Consider the following 11,539-nt stretch of genomic DNA (forward strand, 5'->3'; position numbering starts at 1 on the left):
TCTTCATCTTCAATTTTTCCTCAAGACAACTATTATTGTTTAAGTATTTTATTTATAATATAATAAAATGTTCTTCTATAAATAAATTGTTAAACAAAAAATATTATTTTTTTTTTAAAAAAATTAATGACATAAATAAACAAATTATATTTAGTAAAATAATAATATTATAAAAAAAATAATTTAAATTAAAACATAAATTTAAAAATAAAAGTGAAATACAAATTAAAAAAAATTAAAACCAACATTCAGGGTGACAAATCCTAACTTCTCAAAGAAGCTCAAAACTGAGGCATTTTGGGATATAAAATGTAAAGTAATATATTTTGAGAATTTTATGGAGAGAGAAGGTGTAAATGGATAAAAAATCACTTCGGGTCTCTATTTCTATTCCCTCGACATTTCATCTACGTGTCCCATTTTTTTCTCTCAGCAAATTCATATTTTTCATGGGTCCTCAACCACCTTTGGAGAACAATATGCAACAGCCTGTGCAACAGTGAGGAAGATCTTGTCCTCGCCAATCGTGTTTGCAAAACTGGATGCGTAAAGCTTGTCTGTCACTGCTGGCCCAGGATTTGCCAAAACAAGCTTGTACAAAAGAACAACTTACCGTAAGATACTAATTAGCTATAGTTGCATGGTAATATCAGTTATAATTGTTTTCTTTTCTTTCTAATTAGTCATGCATAGTTAGTTACCTCAACACCCTTCTTCTCAAGACTTCTGTGTAACTCTTCAAAGGCTTGGATGCCACTTGTGTCTATGTCCGTAACGGCTGCAACAAATTAAAACACAAAAATGAATAATAATATATAATAACAAGCCGAATGAAAATGAAGGTTTTACTGGAGGAGTTTAAGGTATAACAAAGGACAAAAGTAGAGAGTCTCACGTGACATTTCAACTATCAAAAACTGGATTTTTGTGCGGTAGTCTCCTTTTTCTTCATCCATCAGCCATCTTAATATCCTGCAAGAGAATAGTTTTTAAGCGTCACGAATTCGTTCTAAACTGATCATTTTCTCTAATCCTTTGTGTTGGTTAAAAAGGGGAAACATATATTACTTGTTCATGAAAAATAAATTGAAACACAATTTCACAAGATTATGATGAAATTATTAAATCCTCCAGCTCCAAATATAGCGAAGTGAACCAACCCAATCAGATTATTACAATTGATTCTTCCTTCATTTTAATTTTATCATGTCTTTTAAACCCACCCTCACTCTCACCCACCGGCTTTACACCTAATTATAATTAGAGAAATTTGATGCTAGCTTTGAAAATTTAAGTAAGGATCGATTTTGACTCTCTTTCAAACTCATTCAATTATTGGTTGAAAAACCAAAGAGCTATTTCTAGAACCCTCAGATTTATCTGAGAGTACCATAACAACTCTTTTATAATTATTAGATTATACCAACGACATGCAGATTTTGGACATCATAAAAGCTAACTATTTCCCATAAGATATTGGATAGAAAATTGGGTATTCTTCTCATAATTGATTATATTTTTACATACACATCTAAATTTCGTCTTATGGTACATATCATAGCTAGTGTTCCCTAACATGTTTTGAATAACACATCTGCCCTGCTTAGTAATTAGGCTAAATTTTTGTTGTTGCCAAAATAATAAATTAAATAACTGTATAGATTGGATTGGTTTCACTTAAGCTCGAGTCTGGGATAAAACAATTTCTTATCTATCTATAAATGTACAGATGAAGGAGGACCACGTCTTTACCTTTCTTTTACATAATTGGAGTTGGAAAAATATATTGCAGAATCGACTCTTACAATCAGTACACCTGGAATCTTACTAGCTTCTGGATATTGTTGAATGTTTCTATACACAGTAGTCCTAGGAATCTTCCCCAGAATTGCAGTTCGGGGCCTTGTGACTTGTAATAGGATCTTGGCATAGGAAATAGAGACCTGCCAGTGTTTAGCAATTAATATACGAAAATGAACAAGACTAGCTTTGACATTTTAGAGCAAAAGGTACGTACTAAGCATTAATAATTATAGTAGTACTTACAGCAATTAGAAGTCCTTTCTCAACCGAGACAAAAGCAACCCCAAAGAATGCACCCATGCAAGCAACAAAATCAAATTTATCTATCTTCCAGATCAAAATTGCTGCCTCATAGTCTACAAGGCTGATGACAGCAGAAATGATGATTGCAGAAAGAATGGCATTTGGAGTGTAGTAGAAAAGAGGAGTGATGAATTTCAGGGTTAAGAACACAACCACTGACATCACAATATTAGAGACTGCAGTTTGGCAGCCTGCCATGTAATTTACCGCAGACCGAGAGAAAGAACCTGAAGGTAACAAGAACATATATCAGAGGCTAAAAGAATTAGTCTTTGAAGCATTTGACTATATGATATTTATAGTCCCAAATTCTCTTCATGAGATAGACATTAAAATCAATAGAAATAGATACAAATTTATCTGCTTTGTTTTTTCTTTTTCCATTTTTGTTTGATATTTCTGACTTCTAAGCTAAAAGTATATGCTTATAAGACATTACAACTTGTTGAAGATATATTTTTGTAACTGCATTATATTTTATTTTTCAGTTTTTAAAATAGGATTAGTAAATAAGTTGGTTTTCTATATTTTAGGAGTAAGTCAGTTTTAATGGATTAGCCTAGTCAATAAGTGGTTCCTATTTTTAAGAAATTAGTTTTAATATTCTGTTTTGCTAATATCTTGTTATCTAATTAGTTTATCTTTTGTTATTTATTGTATCGCTACTAAGAACAATTTGAATTAGAATAGAATAATTCTATTTCATCCGCTTACGTATTGTCTCTCTTCTCTCCTCTGTTTTTTATAATTTTCTCCACATAACCAACAATTGGTATCAGAGCCTTATTCCTATGGGACCTGTACCATGGAAGGTGAAGCAAGTTTTTTCCACATAACTCTTCCAATCTCTGATGGAGAGAATTATGATCTTTGGGAAGTGAAAATGAAATCCTACATGAAGTCTTTGGATTTGTGGGATGCAGTGGAAGAGGATTATGAAATATATCCATTGCCTGAAAATCCCACCATGGCCCAAATTAAAAATCACAAGGAAAGAAAGATGAAGAAGGCAAAGGCGAGGTCATGTTTGTTCACTGGTGTTTCACAAATGATATTCACCAGAATCATGACTCTTAAATCACCCAAAGCAATTTGGGATTATCTGAAAGAGGAATACGCTGGAGATGATAGAATACAAAGCATGCAAGTGCTGAATTTAAGAAGGAAATTTGAGCTTCAAAGGATGGAAGAGTCAGAGAGAATCAAAGAATACTCAAACAAATTGTTGGGTATTGCCAACAAGATAAAGTTGTAGAGAAGTGATTTTGCTGATTCGAGAATTGTAGAGAAAATTTTGGTAACGGTGCCGGAGAGGTATGAAGCATCTATAGCTTCATTGGAGAACACAAAGGATCTGTCGAAAATAACATTGGCAGAAGTGCTACATGCCCTGCAAGCTCAAGAGCAGCGAAGGTTGATGAGGCAAGATCGTGTTGTCGAAGGTGCTTTACCCGCCAAACATCATGAAGTTGATGAAAGAAAAAAGGATTTTTTCAAGAAGAATCAACTAGCAAGCAGCGAAAACAGTGCAAACAACCAAGGTAAGGATAAAAAGAAAAATTATCCACCTTGTCAGCATTGTGGCAAAAAAGGTCATGCACCTTTCAGATGTTGGAGGAAACCAGATGCAAAATGTAACAAGTGCAACCAGATAGGGCATGAAGCGGTGATCTGCCCCAACAAAAATCACCATGATGAGGGAGCTCAGATTGCTAATCAAGAAGAAGAGGACCAACTGTTTGTGGCCACATGCTTCTTGAGTAGTGAATCAAGTGAAAGTTGGTTGATTGATAGTGGTTGTACGAACCACATGACATATGATAAGACTCTATTCAAGGATTTGAAGCCAACTAATGTCTCAAAGGTCAGAATTGGGAATGGTGGCTATATTCTAGTAAAAGGAAAAGAAACTATTGCAATTTCAACGTGTTCAGGTATCAAATTAATATCAGATATTTTTTATGTACCTAATATTGACCAAAACTTGCTAAGTGTAGGTCAGTTGATTAAAAAGGGATTTTAAGTGTCCTTTGAATATCAACATTGCTTTATCTATGGCATTGTTGGCCGGGAAGTTCTAAGGGTTAAAATGAAAGGTAAAAGCTTTTCATTTGATCCAGCAGAGGAAGAGCATACAACCTATTTCACTCAAGTCACACCCACGAAACTCTGGCACAAGAGACTTGGTCATTGCCATCTTGAAAGAATGCTAAACATGAAAAAAAGAAAATATGCAAAAGAAAATTTGAAGAAGTTTCAAATGGAGGAATGCAAATCTGTTAGCACACCAATGAATCAAAAGGAGAAGTTCAGCAAGGAAGAAGGTGTTGATAACATTGATGAAGGATATTATGGGAGCTTGATTGGATGTCTAATGTATCTCACTACAACAAGGTCAAACAATCTATTTTCTCAAAAGAACAAAACTGGAATTTATGTTGACAATCAAGTAGCCATTGCTATTGCAAACAATCCCGTGTGTCATGGGAAGACTAAATATTTCAAAATCAAGGTCTATTATTTGATATAGATGCAACAAAATGAAAAAGTGAACTTAATTTACTACAAGTCTAAAGATCAACTGACTGACATGTTTACAAAGTCACTACCTATCAACAAACTTGAACTCTTAAGACAAAGAATTGAAGTTTGCAGTTCCAAAAGCAAGGAGGAGTGTTGAAGATATACTTTTGTAACTGCATAATATTTTATATTTTAGTTTTTAAAATAGGATTTAGTAAATAAGTTGGTTTCCTATATTTTAGGAGTAAGTCAGTTTTAATGGATTGGCCTAATCAATAAGTGGTTCCTATCTTTAAGGAACAAGTTAGTTTTAATATTCTGTTTTGTTAATATTTTATTATCTAATTAGTTTATCTTTTGCTATTTATTATATCGACAACAATTTGAATTAGAATAGAATAATTCTATTTCCTCCGCATACGTATTGTCTCTCTTCTCTCCTCTATTTTTTATAATTTCCTCCACAAAACCAATAAATTTATAGTCCCAAATTCTCTTCATGTTCAGATAGACATTAAACTCAATAGAAATAGATACAAATTTATCTACTTAGTTTTTTCTTTTTCCATTTTTGTTTGATATTTCTGACTTCTAAGCTAAAAGTATATGCTTATAAGACATTACAACTTATTGCAAATTTCTTAAACTTGCAGTTGATGACAAGTAGTTAGACTCATAAACATTGTCTTTGAGCTTACCTGTTGCTACATAACACGAAGTCATGGAACCAACAACATTCATTGTTCCTAATGCCATCATTTCTCTGTTCCCATCCAATTGATAGTCTTTCATAGATGCAAATGTTCTTCCAATTGCTGTGGCTTCCTGACAACCAAAATAAAATGATTCAATTAAACTACAGGAGTTAATGGCCAAATACTCATCAAGAGAGGTATTTAATTTGTTGTCAAAGTTGCTTACAGTCAATGCTATCATGCCGGCCACGATGCCAATTTTAAAACCTTTTCCAAGGTATTCTCCGGTAAAATAAATATCTTTAACAGATGATGGATTGATGCCTCTTTTTATTTTTCTTACCTTCACATATGAAAAAGACAAAAACTTTAGTTTAGCTGTAACTAATATTATGTCACTCACTATTTCAATTTCATAAAATACACTAAATAGTCTGCAATATTTACGATGAAAATGGAAATCTATATACATACAATTTCTACTCCTTGCTTATCTGCACGGGTTATGAATACAATAAAAGTGGACAAAATAACGGATATCAATGGAGCAATTGCTGGTACCCAGAAGAATTTCGTGTTTTTCTTTCCCTGAACCACAAAATATGAAATAATGAGAAAACAAATTACAAATTCCTAATGAATAATTAGGGAACAATAGCAAAAGGAATAAGGGGGTGGTCAAATGTCTTACAATATATTTGGCAACCAGAAGAAAACCCAAAAAGCTAGCTCCCATGACTATAGTTTGCCAGTTCCACTGCATAACGTAAGATAGATAGGTGTTAAATTATTAATCAATTTTGTATTCAACATACATACACACCTATTAGCAATTTTAATTTTCTGCATGGACTAATTCAGATTAGGACTCCTAATTAATAATTTGCATGCATATTGAGAGAGGGAATTGAGAGAATACTCCATGATGAGCTGTATTGAATACTGAATGCATCACATGGACAATATCAGTGTTCGTTGTGAACTGTTTAGTTTTAATGCCAAGGAAACCCTTAAGCTGTTGAAGGGCAATTGTAATAGCAGCACCCCCCATAAAACCAACAATAGCAGCATGGGATAGGAAGTCAATCAGGAACCCTAACCTGAATGCAAAAATATAAATAAAAAACAATGCAACCATAAGATTATCATGAGTATAATAAACAGTGCAATCATAGTTCAGCTGGTAGCATTTGCTCAAGACATAAAATCAGTAGTTGGAATATTTAAATGCAAAATATCTTCTAGAGCATTGGATATATATATATATATATATATATATATAGTAGTAGTATCATACCTAAGAACACCAAGCGTTGTTTAAGTAATCCCAGCAAAAAAAGTGGCTGTAAAAGCAAGTCGCTGATATTCTGCTGGATGTGTATTAGGATCAATCTCATTACTAAGTAAAGTCCCCAACAAGAGAGAAACCACTGCCACTGGTCCTATAGCAATATCACGAGAGCTACCCATGACAGCATAAATCAGTGGTGGAACAAAACTGGAGTCTTCAAAGCAGTAGAAAGAACAAAATGCAAAATGATCTTAGTCCAACATCCAAAGAACTTAAAATACACGTGGGCAACTTGATCAGCTATTGATGAGAGACAAGAAGAGTCTTACACAGTCCATACTGTGGAGCCAAATGTGCAAGCTTAGCGTATCCAATATCCTGTTTTTCAAGCCAAGTATTAGAAGTTAGAACCTCAAAAAATGGGGTATATGTAACATGAATTATATTCTCCTGTTCTTTAAAAGCTTGAAATCAACGTAGTAAATAAAATTTACCTGAGGAATGCAAAGACTTGCAATAGTGAGACCAGATATTAAATCTCCTCTAAATTTTTTAAGGTTGTAACTTCTCCCCCAACTAAGTATTGGGAATATGGCTTCAATACCGAGCCTGATCTTCCTTGATCTAGGTTGATCTTTGAAGGGTCTTAGAGGATCATCAGAAAAGAACGTTTCTTTTATAGTGTCTTGGAATTCCTTGAAGAGGTTCTGTCTCGGAGGAATTGCCACTTTGTGGGCTTGTGGTGCCTGACCAAATGAAGAAGATGGCATACTTCTGAGATCCACTTTCTTTGTTTCAATATTTTCATCAGCAGGAGGACCCATTGAAGACATCAACCGTGACCTTCAATCTATAATACAGGGAAAAAGTCATAACCAGATGTATTGGTAAAAAGAATGACTTCAACGAGTGTATATTAGTAATCACATGACAGAATATGGTTTATATATTGCATGCAAAGTCTACCATGTTGCTATTAGTTGTAGCTCTAATATACATTCCAAAAATGAAGATTATCAGGCACAAAAGATGGAATTTTAGATGTTGATTGATGATAAATAAATCCTACTAACTATGAAATAATTCTGAAATGTTTAGCCAACCTGAATAGGGGATAAGTGACAGAAGATTTGAATGGTCACTTGTTCAAGCTGTGATCCCTTCTTAAGCAGGTAACAGCTGCGAAGCATTTGGATTATAACCTCAAAGACCTTATCTTTCAGGTCAATGTTCTCATGCTGAAATTGAAAAACTAGACACAATTTATGTGTGAACCGGATCGAATATATGTCAAAATCATGCATTACAATGCATAGTTTTCAATCCTGACCAAATTACCCTGGAATTAATACACATAAAGTCAGATGGTCGTCTAGCAATTTGATAACTGTCTTAACATTAGAAGAAAGTGGGGAATACAAGAAGTATTGTCCAAGGAGCAAACTTAGTACATCTCGAAGTTAATAAAATCACATTATAATATTAATCGGCAATTACTATGTGCTTCTTTAAAAATCACAAAGTCAATAAGAGTGTGTTTGCATGAGGAAATTTAAAATTTTGAAAAATTTTAAATTTTAAGAATTTAAAATACTTTAATTGAAATTCTTTTATTTTTAAAATTTTGTGTTTGGATAAAAAAATTAAAATTGTGAGGATGAAAGAAAATGAATACAAAGAGAAGAGAAGATATACTTGGTGTGCTTCCAAAGAGAAGAATACTAATGCGGCATGGGCAGTCGCAGGAAAATCAGGACACGACAGTGTATACCACTACACTCTGACCACAACATTCAGTCAACGGCCTAAGGCATGACCCAAGCCCTCCGCGCTAGCGTGCACCTTCGTCACCTGATGGATAGCATGCAGTTCTACGTGTCCCCCTACGTCCACACCTGATCAATATTCCACGAGCTCAGACGGTGTTTCTTGAAGAAGAGGGTCATCGGCATGAGAGAAGAGTCGCAAGTTCGAGAACTAGATTTCGGGAACTTTCAAGTGAAAGAGAGGATGAAGATTATAAAGGAAATACGTGAACATTTTATAAGATTCTTTTATCAAGAAGATAATTTCAATTTCTCACCTTTTAGAAAGAAATTGAAATTCCATATTTTTAGTTGCTTGAAATTTTGTTTTAAAATTCTAAAAATTTAAATTCTTCATAAAAGAAAACATCTAAACAATGAATTTTAGATTAAAGAAATTTAAATTCTATGATAAATTACTTTTCTCAATTAAAATTCTCTATCCAAATGCACTCTAAAGTTTAAATATAAAGAAAAAGACAAAAGTTAAACGTGCCAATGACAACCATCCATTGTAAGTTTTGGTACTTGGTTGTGGAATTGTTAGCTGATTTATTATGTCAAATCTCAAGACCAATTTGATCTTAAAAAGATTTTGTGATTTTATGATGAATACCAAGATGTATAATGTAAACTAAAGATAACCAGACAATCTAGTTCATACTATGGGAGATAGATAGCAAATTTTTCTATCCTATGAATAGTAACACCAATGGACTTCGTATGTGCCTCTTCACAAGCAAGAGCACAAGTGAATTACACGCACAAGTCCCTCTCACTTACAAGAGCATAGATACAAAATTCTCAATTATCATTGCTAATTCCTGAATAATACAAAACACTCAACTCTCAGAAAATTTTAAAAAGGAATCAAATTCTTAAACCTGAATAAAATTTAAGACACCATAAAGACATTCCAAAGGGAAATAAACAAGAAACAATATTCAAAAGTCCAAACGGTGTATTGACTGTCCAACAGAGTCCCAATAATTGCACTTATTAGTTGCTTACTATTAGAACAAAGGGGACAATGGGTGAATGTTTGAAAAAAAAAAAGAAAAAAAAACTTCAAGTCCCACATTGCTCAAGGTACACTCTTGTATAGTGTATCGCTTCAAGTCCCACATCGCTCAGAGTAAACACTTGAATAGTGTTTCACTCCCTATATATAGAGAGCCCATTTCTTCATTTTTTTCTTGTCCTAGTAGAGAAGCATTTCCTCAACTTTTCTTTCTCCCTCCCAAATCTCAACCGATGCATTTCCGGCAAACTTCTCCCTCTTTCTTTCTGTCGCACTAAATTTTCGGTTGGCTATTAGAGTGACTTTTCAAGTCTTATTTTCGGTTGGCTATTAGAGTGACTTTTCAAGTCATATTTTCAAGTGGTTTTAGAGTGACTTTTCAAGTCATACAAGATGGTGTAATTCTAGAAAGGTTCCCTCAGTGCAGTGGGAATCTTATACAGCGATCTGAGCTGTTTTATCCTGGGGACTTCGTGGTTGATAGTTTGCTTGCACAATTTTTGGCAGTGCCACGAAACGTCTTAAAGAAAGCGACATTGTCCGCGACTCAGCCAGTAATCTTTTCGGTTTGCCATAAATTATTTTTACAACACTTACTAACGTGAAGATCGATAATTAATCCATCATGCATTCTCCTAATACTAATATAATAGCACAAGTTCACCTTAATGTAGCACCACAGTATTTACTAAATTTCACTTTTGTATGGGTGCAGGGTAAAACAATAAAGAACATGAAAGCATCCTTAGTTCATTCAGAACTAGACAACAAAAATCTGGACTTTTCATGAGTCACATCCTTTATGAGTTATGAACCACTAAGTGCTTATTCCAAAATCATTGGGAGAATAAAGTCTAAAAAATAGACTCCCAACACACCTATCCTTCCTAAGCTTCTCATGCAAGGCATTGACAGTGGACGATTCCAATTACACTAACAGAAAAAGTATTCTTTTTTCTTCACAGAGATGCACTTTAACCCTTCCCATGTCAAAATTCGTGTAAAGCACAAATTAAAATACAAAGGGAGAATGACCTACAACACACGGTAGTGAAGAAGGAAAAAAAAAATAGACAAATTTGTGTATTGTATATAAGCCATATATCAAGAGAGAATGAATACACAAAAATGAAAGAGTAATTAATAGCTTGGCCCTCCACTTGCCACATACCATTGTTTTTCCTTCTCACGTGTCTGTCTGAAAAGACCCAACTTCAACTTTTGAACGTGAAACCCATAAATAGAGCAACAAAAAGTGGCAAATGCAGTAGAAACTAGCACTGTTGGTTTATCCTTAAACATGTGTTACAAAAAAAAAAGGTATTTTAAAAAAAAATTAATTAAGTGTCCAGGTTCAATGAATGACCCTTAACTAGGGGTGTTCATGGGTATAGTTCACCCACGAATCCAAACTAATCCAAACCGACCCGAACAGTTTGGGTTGGATCATTTATGTATTTGGGTCAAAATCGAATCGAATCACTACTACAAAAACCAGATTTAACATTGGCATATTAACATCGGTTTTTGAAAAAACCAATGTTAACATAATCACGGTGGCATAATTGTAAATAATATGTATCCGTTAACATCAGTTTTCTTAAAATCCGATATTAACAAAGTGATGTTAACATCAATTCTTGTAAAATCGATGTTAACATTAATTCATTAACATCGGTTTTGGAAGAACCGATGTTAACGTCACTTCGTTAACATCGGGTTTGAAGAAAATCGATGTTAACCTAAGTTCGTTAACATCAGTTTTATGAAAACCGATTTTAACGTATGATCAGTTAACATCGGTTTCTTGAAGAAAACTAATGTTAACGTTAACATCATTTTGTTAACATCGGTTTTGTATTGAAAACCAATGTTAAACTTACATTTTAAATTATATCAGACGCGACCTATTTTGCTCGCGCCTCTTCTTGTCCGTGTACCCTCTCTTGTTCTGCATCTAACCTTTGTTGTTCTCCATCGCGTTGAAGACCGTGACAACTCGCTTTTTGTTGTCCATCGCCAACTTACCTAGGTACGTTTCGTCTAACCTGTGTTGTTCTATTGAATACCTAGGTCTGTTTCGGGAACTAGTGGTTAA

The 11,539-nt window shown here is 33.9% G+C and overlaps 1 pseudogene; it reads right to left on the reverse strand.

The window, feature by feature from the left end:
* Positions 1-200: 200 nt before the first annotated feature.
* On the reverse strand, positions 201-7,830 carry LOC114409313 (annotated as a pseudogene).
* Positions 7,831-11,539: the final 3,709 nt, after the last annotated feature.

The sequence above is a fragment of the Glycine soja genome, chromosome 4 (assembly GCF_004193775.1).
Source record: "Glycine soja cultivar W05 chromosome 4, ASM419377v2, whole genome shotgun sequence".
Taxonomy (NCBI): Eukaryota; Viridiplantae; Streptophyta; class Magnoliopsida; order Fabales; family Fabaceae; genus Glycine; species Glycine soja.